The sequence below is a fragment of the Somniosus microcephalus genome, chromosome 13, assembly GCF_052327205.1.
Source record: "Somniosus microcephalus isolate GS21.2 chromosome 13, FLI_Smic_1.0, whole genome shotgun sequence".
NCBI classification, from domain to species: domain Eukaryota; kingdom Metazoa; phylum Chordata; class Chondrichthyes; order Squaliformes; family Somniosidae; genus Somniosus; species Somniosus microcephalus.
In genome coordinates, this window is record NC_140999.1 from 30,343,312 (window position 1) to 30,364,439 (window position 21,128).

The following is a 21,128-nucleotide window of genomic DNA, read 5'->3' on the forward strand; positions in this document are numbered from 1 at the left end:
AGACAGTGTGGAAAAGTAGGACACATAGCAAGAGTCTGCAGGTCGGGAAAGAAAACCAGCAGCAAGAAATCTCCACAGGAGAAGTACAAGAAGGTACATAAGGTGACGGAGAGTAGTTCAGACGAACAGAAAAGTGATACAGACTCCAGAAGCAAGGAGCTGGGTTGTCTGAAACTACATAATATGATCAAAACGGAGGATCACCAAACTATCTGGGTCACGCTCAAGATAGCAGGAGTCCAAGTGAAAATGGAATCGGACACAGGATCAGCCCTAACAGTCATAAACCGAAGGGACTACAAGCGGCTATTCTCACATATACCCTTGAGAGATACAAAGATTATCTTGAAGAACTACACGGGGCAAAAAGTCTACCCCAAAGGAAAAATAAGGGTGAACGTTATATATAACGGCAAGGAAACACCAAAAATGGACCTATATGTATTGCCAGATGGAGGACCACCACTACTAGGACGTGAATGGATCCGGAAGATACAGCTAGATTGGCATTCCATACAAGCACTGACTGTAGATGCCAAAAAGGATGATGACGTCACACCTGGCCGACTGTCAAAAATGCTAACTGACGCACAAGAAGTGTTCCAGCAGGGACTCGGAACACTAAAAGGCATAACAGCTACGATCAAAATAGAGGAAAATGCAAGGCCAAAGTTTTTTAAGACCAGACTGGTACCTTATGCGATCCGCCCAGCCGTCGAAGCAGAGCTGGAAGGTTTGGAACGTTCAGGAGTACTGTCCAAAGTGGACTGGAGCGAGTGGGCTACACCCATCGTTCCTGTAATGAAGAGGTCGTTGAGTAATATGCCTGGGGAACCAAAGAAGGTTCGCATCTGTGGGGACTTTAAGGTGACAGTGAACCCAGTCCTTCACACTGTACAATATCCACTTCCGCGGATTGAAGATATTTTTGCCTCACTATCTGGAGGGAAACGCTTCACTAAGATTGATCTGGCCCAGGCGTACCTGCAAATGGAGGTAGAAGAAGCCTCGAAACAGTACCTCACGATCAACACTCATAAAGGTCTCTACCAATACAACCGGCTGGTGTTCGGGGTATCATCAGCTCTGGCTATTTGGCAAAGGGCAATGGAACAAGTCCTGCAAGGGATTCCAGGGACCCAGTGTTATTTGGACGACATCCTGGTCATGGGCGAAAATGACAGTGATCACCTCGCCAACCTGGAACAGGTGCTCACTAGATTGAAGGAATATGGGCTCCGAGCTAATCGCCACAAATGCGAGTTTTTCCAGAAGCAGATCTCGTATTGTGGCCACGTTATTGATAAAGAGGGGTTACATAAGTCCCCTGAAAAGATTGAGGCAGTAGTCAAGGCTCCAGCACCGGAAAATGTGTCACAACTGAGGTCGTTCCTCGGGCTGGTGAACTACTACCATAAGTTCTTGCTGAATTTGTCTACTGTGCTACACCCACTGAACACCCTACTGCAAACGGGGGTACCATGGAAGTGGAGTGACGAATGTAAACGAGCTGTCCAGAAGAGCAAAGCATTGATCACATCAAAAGAGGTGTTGGCTCATTTCAACCCAGCACTACCAATTCGGTTGGCGTGTGATGCATCACCCTATGGCATTGGAGCGGTGCTGTCGCACAAATTCCCGGACGGCTCGGAGAGGCCAGTAGCCTTTGCGTCTCGGTCACTAACCTCAGCCGAGCGTAACTACGCCCAGATTGACAGGGAGGCCCTCAGCCTAGTGTGGGGAGTGAAAAAGTTCAATCACTATCTGCACGGGCAGAAGTTCACCTTGCTGACTGACCACCAACCACTTGTCTCCATCTTTAATCCAAAGAAGGGCGTTCCGGTGATGACTGCGCAACGGCTGCAAAGATGGTCCCTTTTTCTAGGGGCGCACCAATATGAAATCGAGTATAAGGGCACGAAACAGCATGGAAACGCTGATGGGCTATCACGCCTGTAAGATTCGAAATTTTCAGTAATTAATCACGCAAGAAAATAGGGTTAATAAGACAGTTTATTGACCAAAAGAAGCTTGTACAGAAAAACCTTTGATAAAAGGGCATACAAAATGGCCGCCGGACCTCGTGATCAGTTTCTGGAACCATTTGATTTCTGTTACTGCAAGCCAGACAGGCTTGTGGATTGAGGACAGTAAGCCCGCGAAAGCCAGTATCGGGAAACCGAAACTCATGGAACTGAGCATACATACTAATTAGATTCTAAGTACAGGACGGTTTTGGGTAACAGGATGAGGCCCATCAAGAAATGGGCGGACAATTGAATGAACACTTAAACCCATTTACTGTACAAAGGAAAACCGTTTAACAGCCATCGAGGGCAATCTCCAGACCGATCAATATACGAACTGAGTTACGGTGACAAAGTAAAAAACATTATCGGCCCAGGAAGGCCAGTTAAGCTATCACCGGCTCCCGTTACAAAGACAAAGCGCCCCTGCAGAGATTTCTGCCCGCCAAAAATATTACAAAGACTGGACTATGATTTGGCGGGAGATAAGACTGTCCCAAAAAGGTATAACTGTGGATTGAAAGGTCCATCAGGGAGGGGACGCTTCACTTCGGTTTTTCATTTTCTTCAACGCTATGCGAAAGGCCTCACTTCACGCTTCACTTCGGAACTTCTACGACTCTTCGGTTAAGGCAGCACTTCGGTTTCGGAACGTGGTCGGTGTTCGGCCAGGCAAGGCTCAGCCACGACGGGAAGACGACAAGGGTGGCCCGGGTACTTTTGTCGGGAGATCATCGACGACCCAGGCCGAAGAAGAAGACACCCTCAGAAGGACAATCATTATGACTGTATAAGAGGACACTCAGGGCCCGGCACTCCAGCGCCTCAACATCACATCGGTAATGGATTCACCCATGTGCATCCAGTTCTTAAAGTAACGTCGGTAATGGATTCATCCGTGGCGAGCGCTCACCAAGGCTGTATCGGCAGCCTCATCGCAGGAGAACCAAGAGGAAAACGAGCTGCGCCAGAAGTTTCCAAATCCACGTGACAACGGAAAGCTGTGTCAAAAAGGCTGCGAACCCCTTTTTCGCGAATCTGAAAGTGGTGAGCATGATCCCGAGTTCCTCAAGTCGAAACTTAGTTTAGGTCTAGGGGAGGGGGTTAAGGGTAATCGTAATGTGTTTCCCCTTTTACGATGTGCCGTGTGTTTCCCATTTCCATAGAGTTAAGTTTATAGATATGTGCATGCTTGTAGTTACTTTAATCTGTGCTTATGACATGTATTTTATAATGCTGCAAACTGTTTAATAATAAAAGCATCCATTTCGTGCTATTCAACCTGGTCTATTGAGTTTTTCTCTGCACTACAGTTCCCTGCACCTAAGTCCAAGGTCTAGAACCGTAGGGAAGAGTGGGTCGAACCACTCAAGGGTAATTATTGCACGAAGCCTGGTAGGAGACCAGAATGAGCAAGAGAAACCCCCTACAGAGATGGCGACCGCGGCAGGACCTTGGCAGCAGGAATGTAGTGTGTTAGATCAAGGTTTGAATAAACAAAATGTGATGGATGAGAGAATAGCCGATTATGTTTTTGGGAAGGTAAACCTTACAAAACAGTGGATATCTGACCTATTGAGAGATAGGCGCCCGCTAGACGCAGCCATCAAGTGGACAGAAAGCAAAGAGCATAAGAAATCGGTAGAAAAGGCGGTCTGGCTGATGTGCTACAAGAAGCAAGTCCAGCTTTTGGACCAGGTCATTGTAGCACAGACGGCCCAGATCAAAGGGCTACTAACAGAAGTAGAGGAAAAGGTTGCGGGAGGTCAGAAACTGATTCAATCGCTTAACGCGCTGAATCAGGAACGCCAATCCGTAACTCACCGCCATGAGACCAGGATAGATTACTTGGAGTGTCAGGTTGTTGAGGCCAAGGCCAGTGAAGGTAGAATGAGAGATAGGTGTTTCCGCCTAGCTAAGCAGGTAGCGACACAGGAGGAAAGTATTTTGGGGGCTAGGGCAGCATATAAGATGGTCATGGAGGATAGGTCTGAGAACACCGACCATAGCACTTGCCACAGGGAACTAGAGGACCTGAGAACGGCCCTAGCAAAGGCAAACGGCTTGGTGTGCCTCATAAACCCACCAGCGAGCCAGCTACTGTTAGCCAAGGAATCCAAAAGACCAATTCCGCAAGAGGCAGTTGGGTACCAACCCCCGAGCCCTCGGCACCTCCCGCCTATACTGAGTCTTGGACTCTGGGGAAGGAAACGGAGAAGTCAGACACAGAGGTTCTTGAGGTAGAGCAACCCCAGGTGGTAGAGTCGGGGCCGGCGCCGATGTGTCCAACTCGACACCGGAGGCTCGGTCCGGGCAACGACGATAGCGAGGATGGACCCCTCGTGAATCAGATCATAATGCCCCATAGCGCACGACAGCTAAGGGAAATGATAAGTCACATCCCAAAACTCTCCGAGTCAGGAGATCCCTCCGTCCATTTTAGGGACGTGGAGCAGACCGCAGCAGTTAATGACTGCGACGGGGTTGAACAGTCCAAAATGCTGCTGTTCTCCCTGGACAGCTCGCTCCTCCAGTGTCTCCCTGACGAGAACAAGAGAGGGCACAAGGCGTATGAGGAGTTACGGGACGAGATCCTGGAGATTATAGGGGAGGGTGATGGGACTCCGTTCCTCCGATTGGAAAGGACAGTACAGCTAGAGGGAGAACCCCCACGGGTTTTCGCCGGAAGGTTGTGGCCAGTATATCGGCGTAGCTGTCCGGGCAGGCCGGACCGGAACGGGCTGAATAATGACCAAAAGGCTCATTGGCTCCGGTGACTGGTCGCCAATTGCTTGCCACAGGTGAGGGAGCAGGCCAAAACATGGTTTGACCCCACTAACCCCCGCTCCACGGAAGAAGTAGTACTTGATCAGCTCACGATAGGTTACAGGAACAACAAGAGTAGGGATGTGCCTTCCTCAAAGGGAAAGGTGCATGAGGCGAGGCCTGCAGCTCCTGCTAAAAAGGAATGGCATCAGGAGGGGAATCGCCCTCCCCAAGCCAAGAGTAGTTGTTACGGGTGTGGGAAGGAAGGTCACTGGCGCCGGGACTGTAAAAATCCCTGGAAGGATTTAAAGGGAAAAGCTCCCTCAGCACCAGCCCAAAACCAAACCGTAGCTCCTGCCCCAGCACCAGGAGCTGGTGCAGTTGTGGATCCCGCTGCGATTGAATCGATTTTAGAGACAATGCGGTCTCTGATGATTTCGCAGGGGAAAATAGCTGTCACCACCGGCCTTGTCGTTCCCGTAACCCCGACAGTTGTGCCCAATTGACTAGAGCCAGCGCAGCCTGTCGACCTGTGTCCTCTAGAAAGACATGCACAGGAAGAGAGACCTCCTGTAAAATGGAGGAATACCTGCGATGCCAGGTTGCGGAGGCTAAGTTAGTTGAGCAGGTTTTAAGGGAGGAGAACGCCAGGTTAACAGCGAGGGCTGGCAGTTTAGAGGGTCAGCTAAGGGTTTTTAAAATGGTCCATGACCAGTGTAAACTGTTTAAGCCGGGTGCACAAGGGCCAACAACAGGGGCCAAGTCTGAGGACAAAAATTCTCAGCCTGCGACAGAGTCACAGACCACACAGGCTGGAACTGTAGCCTGCGTGAAGGGAGGAGTCATCCCAATGGAGTGGGAGGTCTCCCCTCTAATTTGGGATTCGGACGAGGAAGAGCCCGAACAGCTCGACCCCGCCTTTGACCCGATCACGGAGGAGGAAGAGTCAGAGGACGAAGATCCCGCCCTCGACTCAAGCTTAGGGGAGGTAGGGATTGGGGGCGGAGACTCACCACCTGTAGGGACAGGTGAGGTGGAGTCGGATGCCACAGATCCCGGCCCCGGGGGGGGCAGAGCCTGAGGAAAGGGAGCCGGAGCCGGCAGCTGTGGTGGGACCACAGGCTGTGACGGTGAAGGTCCCGACCCCCGGTCCGTCAGCCCTGGGAGCCTCGCCCAAGGCATCCCCTCGTAGGTCGACTCGAACGCCTCAGCCCAGAAAGCATTGGCCAAATTCTCCTTATTTCCCCCAACCTCGGTCCAGAGCAGCCCAGGAAAGGCACGGTTCCCGTTCAGCAGCGACAGGCTGCGGGGGATCAAAGCCGAAGGTCAGTGCAGCCCCACCACAGGGAGCGGCACGCTGCAACCCTCACAGGAATTAGGTAGGCCACCCGAAGGAGGGCGGCGCTGTACATAGGTTTAGGTAATGATGTTAAGTTTAAGTAATTTTAATGTTAGTTTAAGGTATGTAAAGTTTAAGATGATGGGATGTTTTAAAAAGGTAGTTTTCGGAGTCTGCCCAGTATGTGTGTTTGTTTGGAAGCGGGGTCAGGGGACCCCAGTGTCCGTTTAATTAAGCCAGCACCTATTGGGAGCCTGGCTACATCATCTTATCGATTACAGAAACCAGGGATACAATGGAAAGGATTCTCGTAGCGCTCGCGGCGATCGGGTGCGGGCTGGCCTACCGAGGCCGCACCAAGGACGTCATCGTGTTCGGGTGTTCCGGGGACACAGCCCCCATCGCAACGGATGGGACGGGGAAGCGAGAGGTTGAGGAAACCGCCACCTACTTCCACCAAGGGAGATGGCCAGGATGGCTGGGGACGAATTCTACGGAATACTCCAGCAATTTCGGTTTTGCCTACCAAGAGACTTCTTATCGTGCCCTCGGGTGAGGATCCTTGCACCCAGAGTCAGCGTTACCGTGGGAAAGAGGATCTGTTTGGTGTGTAATGGGAACGTACCGCTAAGTAGATGGTGGTGGCTCCGAAAGCTGGGAAAGAATATGAAGAACTCTACAATCGAGTGGGAGCGACTGGGTAACAATACCCATCGGACAATTACGGGGACTGACGGACAATTACGTGTGTGTTGGGACAAATGGTGGGAACCAGATGAAGGGATATATGTCTGTATGTGGGGTTCAAAACGTGTTTGCCCCAAGGGCGTATCCATCTTTTTCCAGAGGCAGTGGCAGGATGAAGGGAAAGGGATGAGATGGGATGTCAGCACTCGGGCGTGCGGAGCCCCATTCTCCCCGATTCCGGTAAACGCCACTGAACTCATCACCCGCCCACGCAAGCCCCTGCCCACGATTCCGGTAACACTAGCCCAGAAGGAAGGGTGCCCCACCGCCACAAAGGGACCCGGGAACGGTTTAGTATTGGTACCCACCGGTCAGGTGCTGTACCAAGGGGTACACTACGCGGTGGCCTCAGTGATTTTAAACCTCACTGAGGTACGATTGCCGGAGTGGTGTCCCAAGGAGACGGAACAGTTGTACCAGGTCCTGTTAACCCGAATGTTCAGACAATTTTACGAGTTTGACTTTGCCGACATCGACAAGGCCAAATTATACACCACACCACAGGAAGTTTTGGATCGGGTAGGGAGGCAAAGAAGGGGTACTGTAAATGACATTTTCACTGCTTTTAACACCGGGACGTCTGTTGTCAACGCTCTAGACAACGTGGAGCTGCAGACACAGATCAATGGTTTAAAAGCCCAGTTAAGGAACATACTGACTAACGAAAATAAGGTAGTGGGTTCTGAGCTACATGAGGACCAGGCCATGACACTACGCTTAAAGGAAATAATTGCTGAGCTGGAGAAACACGCTAGAACGGTAAATGCACTCATTAGGGAGGATCGGAATGCGTCCGATCAGGCTGCGCAGAACGAGGCCTGTGTGCTATACGGGGCGTGGTTACTGGGCGAGGGCCGCAGTAATCTGGAGGATTTAAAACAAGGTTTGGTCCCATCCTGGATCAGCAACAAGCACTTGCAAGCGCTCCACCCTTTCGAGAACGCATTAAGTCCGTGCCAGCTCAGACTAGCTGCAGAGGCGTACCCAGTCCCAGTGGACTGCGGACGCTCGAATCACACTATCATGGGAATAGTGGTAAGGATGCCGGTGTTGGGTCCCGCAGCAAAGCCCGCCCCAGTATACAGGGTGGAGAACATTGGAGTCATTCAGGGGGGTGCGCACATTCGTTACGCAGTGGTCCCGCCTTATGTCATCAGATGGGAGCGTACGATGACAGGCACTGACCTCTCGGGGTGTCGAAGCCGGGGAGCACACATCATCCTGTGTCCCCAGCACTTGAATGCCTTTTCGAAACCACAGTGCGGGTTCAGAGCCGCTAGCGCAAAGCCGATAAATTGCACCATGGAGGCAATGGCAAAGGACCATGTGCCCCCGCAGGTGGCATATATCGGAGGTGGGACATACTGTGTCACCACTGCAGCGCCTCACTACTGCCACGGACAGCACGGGTGGTTTCCGGTCAGTGACAGCAGCTTCTGTTTTAAACCCAGGGCTGATGTTCAAGTGGCACAACAACGGATTGTCCCCATTCCTGTACCTTCCACTGTTCACCTCACTGTAAAAGAGAATTTCACGGACTTGCAGCGATTCGTCATGCATTTTGTTTATGTCATTCCCCCTCTTCCCGAACACCTCACCAAGATTTTAAAAGCCGTTATAGTTTCACAGAAGCATTTTTACACACTGGAGCAGAAGACTTTAGAGATAGGGAAAGACATATTGGACATAGTCACCCCACCATGGTGGGACCTGTTCACTAATATAGAGATCCTGCCCTGGATTAGAAGTTAAAAGTGTTAATTGTAATTAGTTTGATATTTAATTGTTAAATGAGTGTTATGGTACTGTTAATCTAAAGGGGGAGGAATTGTAATGTATATACCTTTAAGGGGGGAACTACTTTTTACAGCTCATGTATACTGTAGTACTGGCAGTGACCACACCTGTATATAGCACTGAGTAGTAATCTGTACAGTTCAGTTCCAGAGTGAACCACGTTGAGTAAACACCTGTTGTACCGTTCTCCTGCAGTCTGTGTCTTACTACTGACGGACACAACACTAGATGTGGAGGAAGAAGAGCAGGTCTTGGTGGGAAAATAAAGGCAGGTGCAACTTATCTCATATGCAACGTACATATTTATTTAACAGGCACATACAGACCCTCCTGGACATCTCAGTAGATACCTGTCTCTGGTGCCTCCATTTCACAAAGGAGGCTGCCCTGTGGCTATGACATCTCTTGGAGGCAGACCTGCAAGCAACTTGGTGCTAATTTTTCACTGTTTTTTACTTGAAAGCAGTAAAGATACTTTTGTGAGATGGGTACGTAGGTCACAGCATCAGCCCTATAGCGTTCTAGTCCTAGCTACGACCTACACTCCCGTCCAGGGAGAATCCACCCTGGGAGCCTCTCCTTACATAATTACTCCTCATGACTCATGCTTGTGCGGAGATCAATAGCTGGCAACCCTCAAGTACCTTGCACATTTTTCATGTATCAGCTTAGATAATGAATCCTGGAGGGCTATTGGATGTCACAGGCCAGACTGATGATCCATGAGAAAAAAACTTTCCAGAAGGGATCGCTGGATGCCAATGAGGAATGGGAAGTCTGGCTGATTTTTACTCTCCTTATAAGAACATAAGAAACAGGAGCAGGAGTAGGCCAATCGGCCCCTCGAGCCTGCTCCGCCATTCAATAAGATCATGGCTGAGCCAATCTTGGCCTCAACACCACTTTCCCGCTCTCTCCCCAAACCCCTTGACTCCCTTGTCGTTGAAGTGTCTGTCAATCTCCGCCTTGAATATATTCAATGACTCCGCCTCCACAGCTCTCTGGGGTAGAGAATTCCAAAGATTCATTACGATCTGAGAGAAGAAATTCCTCCTCATCTCCATCTTAAATGGGCGACCTCTTATTCTGAAACTATGCCCCCTAGTTCTAGATACCCCCACTGGGGGAAACATCCTCTCAGCATCAACCCTGTCAATCCCCCTCTGAATCTTACATGTTTCAATAAGATCCCCTCTCATTCTTCTAAACTCCAATGAGTATAGGCCCAACCTGCTCAACCTTTCGTCATACGTCAACCCCTTCATCCCAGGAATCAACCTAGTGTGGGAGAAAACGTATTAAACATTAAGGCATGCTGGGATACTTGACCACTTTACTAATTGAACAAAGGACACTAAACTAGTTAAAACTAAAAGAACTGCTGACTGCCATAATGAAGTCAAGCTGACCTTTTGGCTTAGGACATCTGGTGATAAAATGTGAACATGTTAATCTGTTTCTTGAGAACAATGGAACCTATGAAACCATATGTTGAAATGTAATGTAAGCTAATCACATGAAGTTGTTTACCTTGCTGTATAACTATGAGCGCTGTACATTAGTAATTTAGAGTGCTGGTGAGCAGTAGGGACTGCTGCAGACTCTCCGTGATATCACGTAATAAATTCCTAAAGCGAACCTCGAAGTCTCCGTCTGATAGTTAATTTCCTCGACAGAATTTGGCGTAGTCGTGCAGGAGCCCTAACAACGGGATCTAAAAGAACTAAGAAGGTCTAAGTTGGGTATAGCGTCGACCTTGTATATCACTTGGCCCGCTTAGGCTCCAATTAGACAAAGGAAATTTAAAAAGGGACTTTCCTAAAAATAAAAGGAAAGTGCCCGGTGCCTCCCAGCTGAAAGGGGGAGAGCAACTAGCGTGTCCCAGCTGAAAGGGGGATGGCGCGCAGTTGCCTAGTTATCCGGCCGGTGACTCATGCTGAGCCAAGAAGCCCGTCAGGCTGAGGCAAGACTGCTGAGAAGAGAGAAAAGACTATGGCACCGAATTAAGTAGCTACAAAGAAAATAAAGGGTTGACTTCGAGACTCGCGGATGGAAAAACTGGTGAACGCTCATTGTATTTTGTGTATATTAAATAACCCGCGGTTGTATAACCAGTAAGTTTAAAACTAAGTTACAGGAGTAAGGAGAAGATGGGAAATAATGGCAGTCGAGCGGATTCGTCCGAGCCTGCCAAGAAAGGAGCCCGAGGCAAGGTAGAACAGGAGGCTGCAAATGGTAAAATCAAGATATGTAAAAGAACGAATGACAGAATAAAAAAGCTCGTACAACATCGAAAAAAGGTAGGAGATCCCATTGTTCCACCGGGATCGCCAGCCGATACTGTAATAAAAGAAACAGGAGACGATCGGTATGCGGTAACTTTTAGTAGTGATCTGTATGGATGGTTGGGTGGAGATTGGCCTTATGGGGGAAGTTTTAAAATACCTTTAATAAAAGAATGGGAAGAAATTACTAGAAGTGAAGGAGGGGATCCTGAGTGGGACTAATGATAGCGGCTGCTCTAAGACAGCAACCGGCATGATTTCCGGCGCCGCCGCCATACAATCCAGCAGGTCTAGCGGCACCACAGCCAGTTGTACCCCTACCAGGGGCACAGCCTGGAGCTCCACCCCCACCCGCAGATGAACCCGTAATTGAACCTCCTCCTCCAGCAGAGGCACTCGGAGCAGGAGCTGCTGCACTGCCTGGTAGTAATGTACACGACCTACCCTCACGTAACGGACCTACAACTAGGTCACAAACAAAAGAAACAGCCCCTAGAGACAGAGGCGCGCTTGAACCTGACACTACTACCCATCAACTTCCTCGAGTCATGATAGGAGAGGTGGCAGTGTTAAAACCATGGTCCCCAGCGGAAGCTAGAGCTATGATAGCCGAGGCACCAGACCCCTTAAAGAAGCCCACTGCCTTTCATAATTGGCTAGAACAAATGTGTACCATTTACAGCCCTCTTCCTGGGGATGTGCTAATGCTGCTAAAATGTGTGTATGGGTCCTCATGGTCGACCCTAAGGGACGGATTTGCTGTTCCCCCGGGAGAAAATGGAGATTGGCGACAAGATGATGTACAACTGGACCAGGGAAATAAGTCTTTTGCTCACTGGTTAGAACATAAAGGTAAAGAGGCTATAATGAGAGGAGCCAAGAAGCATAGTGACATAGGAGAAGTCACTCGATGTCTGCAAAGAAAGGAGGAGACAATTCCTGATTTTGTAGCTCGATTTAAAAGCAAGTGGGAGGAACATGCGGGAGTTCCGTTAGCAGACAATGGACCTTTGGCAGTACAAACACTGCTAAACTGCATGTTACCCATTCAAGCTCAAGCCTTTAAAATGATTAATCTAAATTGGCAGACTCAGCCCTGGGCGGACGTAGTTACTGCTCTGGTAAATATGGATAGGAAATAGCCATTTGGACCTTCTGGTCGATACCGGTGCAACAATGTCCTCTGTACCCCCCTCCGTGGGTATACCCGCCAGTCAATTTAACGTTGTAAGCATGGGAGTAGCCGGTATCCCTATGTTAGAACCCCTCTCCAAACCTACCGAAATTCAAGTGCACGGGCAATCCGTCACAGACACCCTCATAATTTCTCAGACCGCCCCTCTCCCTATGTTGGGAAGACAGGCTTTATGTAAATTGGGAGCAGTTATATACTGCACTCGAGACGGCATGTTCATGGAACTGCCTCAAATACAAACTCATCAGCTAATGAATTTAATGATAGAGGAAAAGCAAGTAGAAGGAGCCCCCATTTTGTACTGCTGGCAGCTGAATAGCAATCCTTATGGCCAATTGGTAAAAAATGTATACAAAGCCTTGCAGGAATTGGAAGATCCTCAGGGGCAGTATTTACAATATCTAATTGAAACCAGTAGAGAAAAGAAACGGACCCATTGTACGGCATGGTACACGCATAAAGAAACACCCAATTATCAAGAATTGGTTTGCTCATACCTAAACCAGCCAGAATTGCTGCAGATTTCACCTTATTTATTCTTTGGAGATAAAGGCCTGGGAATGTTGGTTCACCATAAAAATCAGCAATATACCTGGACCAGGTTGCCCCAGGGGTATACTGAAAGTCCTGCGGTGTATGCGGCAGCGGTTAAAAATGATTTGGAGGAATGTAAATTATCGGATCAGTCCATCTTAATCCAGTACGCAGATGTCCTTTTGGTTGCCTCCCGAACGGGGCCAGACTGCCAAGAAGATACTATAAAATTGCTCCAGCATCTGGCTAGCAGGGGACACAGGGTGCCCTCCGAGAAGTTGCAGTTTTGCCAAACATCCGTCCAGTATTTGGGTTTTCAGTTGGAGTATGGACAGCGAAGATTGGGACTGGAAAGAATAAGGGCAGTGGATAGAGTGCTGATCCCGCGAACAAAGAAGGACATTTTGTCATTTCTGGGAATGGTGGGTTATTGTAGACAATGGATATATGACTACAGAGAAATGGATGCGGTCTTACGATCAGCTACGCTGCAGACAGAGCCCCCCCATAGTCGAATGGACGCCAGAACGAGATAAGGCATTCAGTGATCTTAAAAAAGCTATGGTCAGTGCTCCCGTGTTAGGACTACCTAAGTATAATAAGCCTTTTCAGTTATACGTCAATGAAAGAGAAGGCTTTGCAACAGGAGTACTGGCACAAGAACATGGGGGAGGAAAAAGGCCTGTAGCATATTACTCTGTAGCCTTACCAGCCGTAGTGAGAGGCATGCCAGCCTGCTTACGAGCCATTGCTGCAACCGCCACAATAGTGGAAAAATCCATCCCTATTGTGCTTGATCACCCTTGTGTGGTAATTGTTCCCCACGCAGTGCTGCTATTATTAAATTCGGCAGCTACTCAGCACTTTACGGCGGCAAGAAGGACTGGGTATGAGATAATCCTCTTGTCACACTCTAATTATACCTACCAGCGATCACCAGCTGTCAACCCGGCGACCTTTGTGCCAATACCAACAGAATATCCAGGTGAACCAGAACACGACTGCTTGTTAACTGTTGAAGCCACCACTACACCCAGGCCAGATTTGCTAAGTGATCCTATTGATAATCCTGACTTGATCCTCTTCACGGATGGTTCTTCGCATCGACCTAGTGATGATCAACTATTAGCAGGTTATGCGGTGGTGACTCCTCATGAATTATTGGAAGCTTATGCGTTGCCACCTGGCACATCTGCACAAGCAGCTGAACTATATGCATTAACCAGAGCCTGTATTTTGGCTAAAGATCAAAACGTCAATATCTATACTGACTCCCGTTATGCATTTGGGGTAGTGCATGATTTTGGACAATTATGGAAAAACAGAGGTTTTATTACATCCTCAGGAAAATCTATTAAGCATGCGCAAATGGTGTTAAATTTGTTGGAGGCTATTCAGTTGCCAAGTAAAATTGCAGTACTAAAATGTGAGGCCCACACCATGGCAGGTGATGAAGTCTCGTGTGGAAATAGGTTTGCTGATAGTGCGGCTAAAGAGGTCGCACTGAGGCAGGCCCCACAGCTTCAAGCCGCCAAAAATACCGTTAGTAACTTTCCTCCAGAACTTCCTAGTAGCATTGATGCTGATCTACTACGACAGGCCCAAAGTCAGGAAACAGTCCAAGAAAAACGTACTTGGAGTAAGGCAGGTTGCTATCAAGATCATGATATATGGATGCATCCTGATGGCCGAGTGGTTTGCCCACGAAGTTTGTTTTTGCCCCTGTCTCGCCTGGCACATGGACAGGCTCACATGGGCAAAGGAGGGATGGCACATGCATTGTCCCAACAATGGTATGCACTAGGAATAACGGTAACAATTGAAAAAGTTGCCAGAACGTGTTTAGTATGTCAGCAGAACGATAGAGGGAAATCGCCCGCAAATTTTGATCACCTACCCCAACCAGAGCTGCCCTTTGAGAATCTACAGATAGATTTTGTACATATGCCCGCAGTAAAAGGATTTAAGTACATACTGGTAATAGTAGATATGTTCTCCAGATGGGTAGAGGCATACCCCACTAGGAGGGATGATGCCAGAACAGTAGTAAGCATTCTGCTAAAAGAAATAATACCTAGATTTGGAATACCTATGGGAATAAACAGTGACAGAGGAACTCATTTCACCAGCAAACTGATAAAAAACTTAACTGAAGCCCTTGGATTTCAATGGAAATTGCACATACCTTACCAGCCACAATCCTCAGGAATAGTGGAAAGAGTGAATGGGGAAATCAAGGCCGCCCTAACCAAAGTATGCCAGCAAAATGGGTTGCAATGGTCGGATGCCGTGCCAGTAGTAATGTATGCCCTGAGAAATCAGAAAAATAGAAACACAGGTCTGACACCACATGAGATCTTGATGGGCCGGCCTATGACAACAGGCACACACCCACCCATGACTCCAGAGAAGGTGGCATTAATTTGGAATGATGAAAAATCATTAAAATATGCTCAGGCCATGTGTGAAACAGTAGGAAGAATACATGAGAAAGTGAGACAGGCCCAGACGTGCCCCACAGAAGGAAACATGCACCCCTTTAAACCCGGAGATCAAGTTTATGTGAAAGTGCTAAATAAAGAATCTTTTTCTCCTAGATGGAAAGGACCATATTTGGTGCTGCTTACAACTCGAACAGCTCTCAAATTGAAAGAAAAACCTGATTGGGTACACGCTACAAGGTGCAGGTTGCATCATCCGGAGGAAACACCGGAGGTGGAGTATAAACATACTGCACCAGACACCACTTCAGAAACGGGAAAAGATCCGTGCCCACCATAATTTGGCACTCCATGGAAGGACTGATTACTTTCGGATTGCTATATATGTTTATATTTAATGCTGTATAACAATAATTAGGAAAATTTAAAGATTTCTAGGATAAATCAGGAAATATGTTAAACCAGATGATAATAATCGGCCTATGTGTAATAAGGACAGCCGCCTGGACCATCCTGCCTACTGAAAAAACAGAATGGGCAGGCCAGTTAGGATGGAAGGCGAGAGACAGTAACCAATCGCAGGGAACTTACACTTGTAACAATGGCACCATTTGTGTAATTGCTAATTGGACGATTAATTGCGAAGCCTGTGGGATGTTCGAAATGAAATCTGGGATGGATAAAATAGTATTTAGCCAAGGATCTAATATAACTCTAAGTATAAAATGGGAAAAAGGAGTGAACATAAGTTGTAGGATAGAGAATGACACTGACATACTAAACAATTATACTAAATTATGGAAATGGTATAAAAATGACACAAGAACCGGAGACATGGAACAACCGATATATTTGAAAGACGGTCAGGCGTACGGATGCGTGAATGCAACTCTTATAGAAGGAAGACCTCACTGGTATGGGAGCCCTTAATGCAATAGATATTGAAACATTGCAGAATAAAATACAGCAAGTCGGAGGGCTGACAGGAGATGCTATAAAATTAAGAAATGCTTGGGACAATGGACTGACAGCAGCGATGTTAACACAGTGGATATCAGATACAATGAGTTGGAAGCAAGTAAATAAGGTAGGAAAGGAACAAGAGAATGTTGCAAAGGGACAAGAGAAAGTCAATAATCATACTCAATGTATGTTTAAAGAAATTACCAAGCAGTCACTGAGGGCTGAGCTAGAGCGAATCGCTATGTCAGGACATGCTCCTAGTTGGATGAGAATTTTCGGATTTGAAGGAAATAATCTAGAAGTAAAACCTGATCGAAGAGAAATTCGGTAGGCTTAGCGCCGCTTTTGAGGCGCTAGAGGGCCTAGCGCCGGAGTTATGGCCAGTTTGGAAATTGAGTGGGTCCCTAAATCGGCGTTAGGCCGTTAGCGCTGCGCCGGCACCGATGACGTCATCGGTGTGCGCAGCGTCCCGGTTGCCATGGTAACCCGCCCGAACTCCGAAATTGACTTGCGGCCGCCTCGCCCGTGGCAGCCGCAAGCAACGTTCTGGCAGAGGTGCCTTACTGGACTTTGCGCCGGCGCATTAAAGGCCCCGCGGCGGCCGGCCGCTTTCCCGCCGGCCGCCTGGCCGCAGCTCCCTCCCCGGACTTCTCCCCCCCCCCCCCCCGGGACAGATGCAAGCCCGGCACTTGTCCGAGGTGCCGGGCTCATTTTTACAATGATTTTCGCGGGCCGCGGCCGGGTGCAGGCAGCTCCTCCTTAAGGGAAGGAGGAGGCCTGCACTTCCCGAACCTGCCGCACCGCAGCGGGCGCCGCAGCGCCGGAATAGCGCCGCAATTCAGCGCGTAGCGCCAGTTTTCAGGCGCAAACAGCTTTCAGCAGCGCCGGCAGCCGTTTGGGCGCAGAACTAGTGAATTTTTGGCCCGCCCAGCGCGACTTAGCTCCGGCACTAACTTCCGGCGCTAAAGCCGTCGCTGCGCCAAAACCCAATTTCTAGGCCATACTAAATGTGACCTTAAGGGATGTAATTTTACAATGAAAGTGGTAAATGTGACAAAAGCCAAAACCTGGTGTCAGTTCTTGGTATTGCCCCAACTGTTTGGAGAAAACTTTTGGTATCCCGAATTTCATGGTAAATGGATAGATCAGGGGAATAAGACCCACGATGCCTCGGATTACCAAGATTGGCCGTTTGGAAAAGTATGCCCATTGCATACCCCTATATATGAACCTTGCTCATTACAACATAGTAGAGGTACATGCATTTGGAATTTGAAACCTTGTAATGATACTACCTTGCATGAGATAGGCCAGAACTATCTGTGTATTAGCAGTGCCTGGCCTATATATGTAGACGGGATTTTGAAAAGGCCCCCTTTAAACACTTGCATAAAAGATGTTTATACTGTGTTTGACCCACATACCAACAAGACATATCAGTTGGCAAAATGGGCTACGGTAATGCAAAGAAGAACTGTATTGGGGATAGAAAATGCCCCCCTACAGTTAATTTGGCTAATCTGACGAAATTTTTGAAAAACAATGAAAAGATAGCAGAAGCCTTAGTGAAAAGAGGAAGAGATCTGCACCATTTAAAAGCAGTGATGGATTATGATGAGCAAGGTTTGATTCAAATAGCTACGCAAATAACAGATTTGACGGTACACCACTGGTGGGATGTGTTTAAAAGATGGTCACCTAAAGCATCCGCAATGTTGGAATTGTTTGTTCACCCGATGGTTATAATTTGTGTAGTGACAGGAGTTTTATTTATATTAATTTGTATAATGTGGATAAGAGTGAGATATCTGTTAGCGCAAACAGTAGAATCAGTAGCATCTGTAAAAAGAGCTACGAAAGTACTGGAGAGAAAGGAAAGAAAAAGAGCAAACCAGGATGACTATGATGAAGAAGATTGTCTAAAAATGCGTCCTTTCCCAAAGGGATATTATCCTCCCTATGAAAACGAACTGAATACAATGCCGTAAAGCAGTGTTGATCAGTAAAGATCAACGAGGGAATTGTGGGAGAAAACGTATTAAACATTAAGGCATGCTGGGATACTTGACCACTTTACTAATTGAACAAAGGACACTAAACTAGTTAAAACTAAAAGAACTGCTGACTGCCATAATGAAGTCAAGCTGACCTTTTGGCTTAGGACATCTGGTGATAAAATGTGAACATGTTAATCTGTTTCTTGAGAACAATGGAACCTATGAAACCATATGTTGAAATGTAATGTAAGCTAATCACATGAAGTTGTTTACCTTGCTGTATAACTATGAGCACTGTACATTAGTAATTTAGAGTGCTGGTGAGCAGTAGGGACTGCTGCAGACTCTCCGTGATATCACGTAATAAATTCCTAAAGCGAACCTCGAAGTCTCCGTCTGATAGTTAATTTCCTCGACACCTAGTGAATCTTCTCTGCACTGCCTCCAATGCAAGTATATCCTTCCTTAAATATCGAGACCAAAATTGTACGCAGTACTCCAGGTGCGGTCTCACCAGCGCCCTGTAAAGTTGCATCGAAACTTCCCCACTTTTGTACTCCATACCCCTTGCAATAAAGGTCAACATTCCACTAGTCTTCCTAATTACTTTCTGTACCTGCATGTATCCCATGGGACACTAAGGCCAATTGTAATGCCTCCAGCTGAGATCAGTTATTCAACACAGTGTGTCTGTATAACTTTAGTGCCACACCAGGCAGTGCATTTCCCCACTAAAGCATCAGGGATGCCTGTTGCCTGATTTCTTACCAGCTTCCATGGAATAAGCTGAGCTGGGACACAACCAAAGAGCTGGTGCCGGTAACCAAAGTAATTTACAGCTATTTACAACCGCTCTAGTTGGTAGATGTTATACTACCACGGCTCCTTCTCATGTTACTGCGGTGTTTGAAACACGTCACTTGAGCCTTGTTTTAAAATAGCATTTACAATCTAAATGAAATGAGAACTTTATTGATTATTTTTGATTGAAAATCCAAAACCTACGTGTAAACGGTTGTGGGGCTGTTTTTAATGACTGGAAACCTCCCCAGAATCACTGTTGGTGCATCACTTCCTGGTCTTTAAGCTTCTGCTGCAGCGGGCTTGTTATTTGAGTTCTCTGGCCACCAAGGTTTAGTGAACAGCCGCAGAGCAGGAAGTGTACAGCAGAATTCTCACCAGACAAAACTTCAGAGAAAACCGTTAAATATTAGTCAATAGAAGCCTGAGTGGTCCAGCAACAGGGAAACCTATACCTTGAATAGCATGTTTTGGATTTTGGAGCCATTGGCTTAAAAAATAACTGTCCAAACCAGAGACCCCTCATGAGCTGGAAGGTAGAGATGATCTGCTGGCTGCTGGCTCTGACAGCTACTGTCTTTTCTGGATGGCGTGCCCTCTCATGCAGTGTTTTCGATTGCCTAACATGGCTGCTGCATGGGGTCCTGCGGAAGAAATATCAGGGTGGCTTCTTCTGACCTGTGGGCCCCACGGTCCTCCAATTCCCCAGGTGTCAAAGGTCAGGGAAAAAAGGGACGGAGAGCCGGATTGCCACGAAGGGTTGTTCCCGGCCTCCTGCCTCATTCTCCCATGGGATTGCTGGCTGGCACCCCAGGGCAGAGGTGCCCAGAACACATGACGCTGTGATCTGCCTGCAAATCCTGCCAGCTGGAAGGTCAGGGAGGTTGGGGGTGGTGAGGTCCCAGCAACAGGCCAAAGACTTCAGGTAAGAGCTTATGTTTACATTTCAAGAACCCTCCAGGATGTTGAAGATTGAAGTAGGACTTCCTGGCTGGCGAAGGTTGAGCAGGTTGGGCCTATACTCATTGGAGTTTAGAAGAATGAGAGGGGATCTTATTGAAACATATAAGATTCTGAAGGGGCTTGACAGGGTAGATTCAGAGAGGAGGTTTCCCCTCGTGGGGGAATCTAGAACTAGGGGGCATAATTTCTGAATAAGGGGGTCACCCATTTAAAATGGAGATGAGGAGGAATTTCTTCTCAGAAGTTCGTGAATCTTTGGAATTCTCTTCCCCAGAGAGCTGTGGAGGCTGGGTCATTGACTATATTTAAGGTGGAGATAGACAGATTTTTGAATGGTAAGTGAGTCAAGGGTTATGGGGAGTGGGCAGGGAAGTGGGGTTGAGGCCAACATCAGATCAGCCATGATCTTATTGAATGGCGGAGCAGACTCGAGGGGCCAAATGACCTACTCCTGCTCCTACGTCTTATGTTCTTATGTCTTATGTTCTTATGATTTCCAACAACAGGAAATCCTGATGTGTGAGGCCCAACACGCAGCTGCAAGTCTGAGAGGTCTGAAGCTGCCCGTCATTTTCCTGTCGCCTCAGCAGACATTAAGGCCCGCCTGGTGTAAGCTTTTTATTTCGAGTGGCATTAAATTGACAGCAAGACCAATTCTTTTGAAACTATTTGGAATAGGTTTATTAAATGCACAAACTCATGCAAGTTTATTAAACACACACACTCATGCACATCAAAACAGTAGCCTACTGGTAGTTATGGACTCTATTCAATTACAACACGTAAGGTAATTTACACAGACTGGTACCTCCCTGAGTCAAGCAATGCACGTGGCCTTTTTCCTTGCTTCTTGGTCTGGTCTGTAGAGGGAGGGCTTCTTGTTCTTCCGCGTGGTCGTCCAGAGAGAGAGAGAGAGAGCCTTTGGGTTCCTTGTTTTATATCTTTTTAAGTCCATTGTCTATTACTAAGGCCCTAGGATTGGGTCTTAGATTCATGGCAGTTCTTGATTGGCTTTCCTTTGAACATGTGTCTGTCTGCAGTGGCTGGTGCCATTTCTTGCTTAAGTTAATTGCTTGTTGACACCTTTTAGTGGTTCTTGAGTTTCGATGGTGAGTTTCGATGGTGTCTCTGTGGGGGGTTATCCTGTTATGCAGGTTTACTTTGTTAAGTTTCATGCCGTTGCCTTACCCAGGGGAGATCCATACACATCAAATTTATCTTTATTACATACATCTTATATTAATAGTCTCGAGTCCATCACACATACAAAACA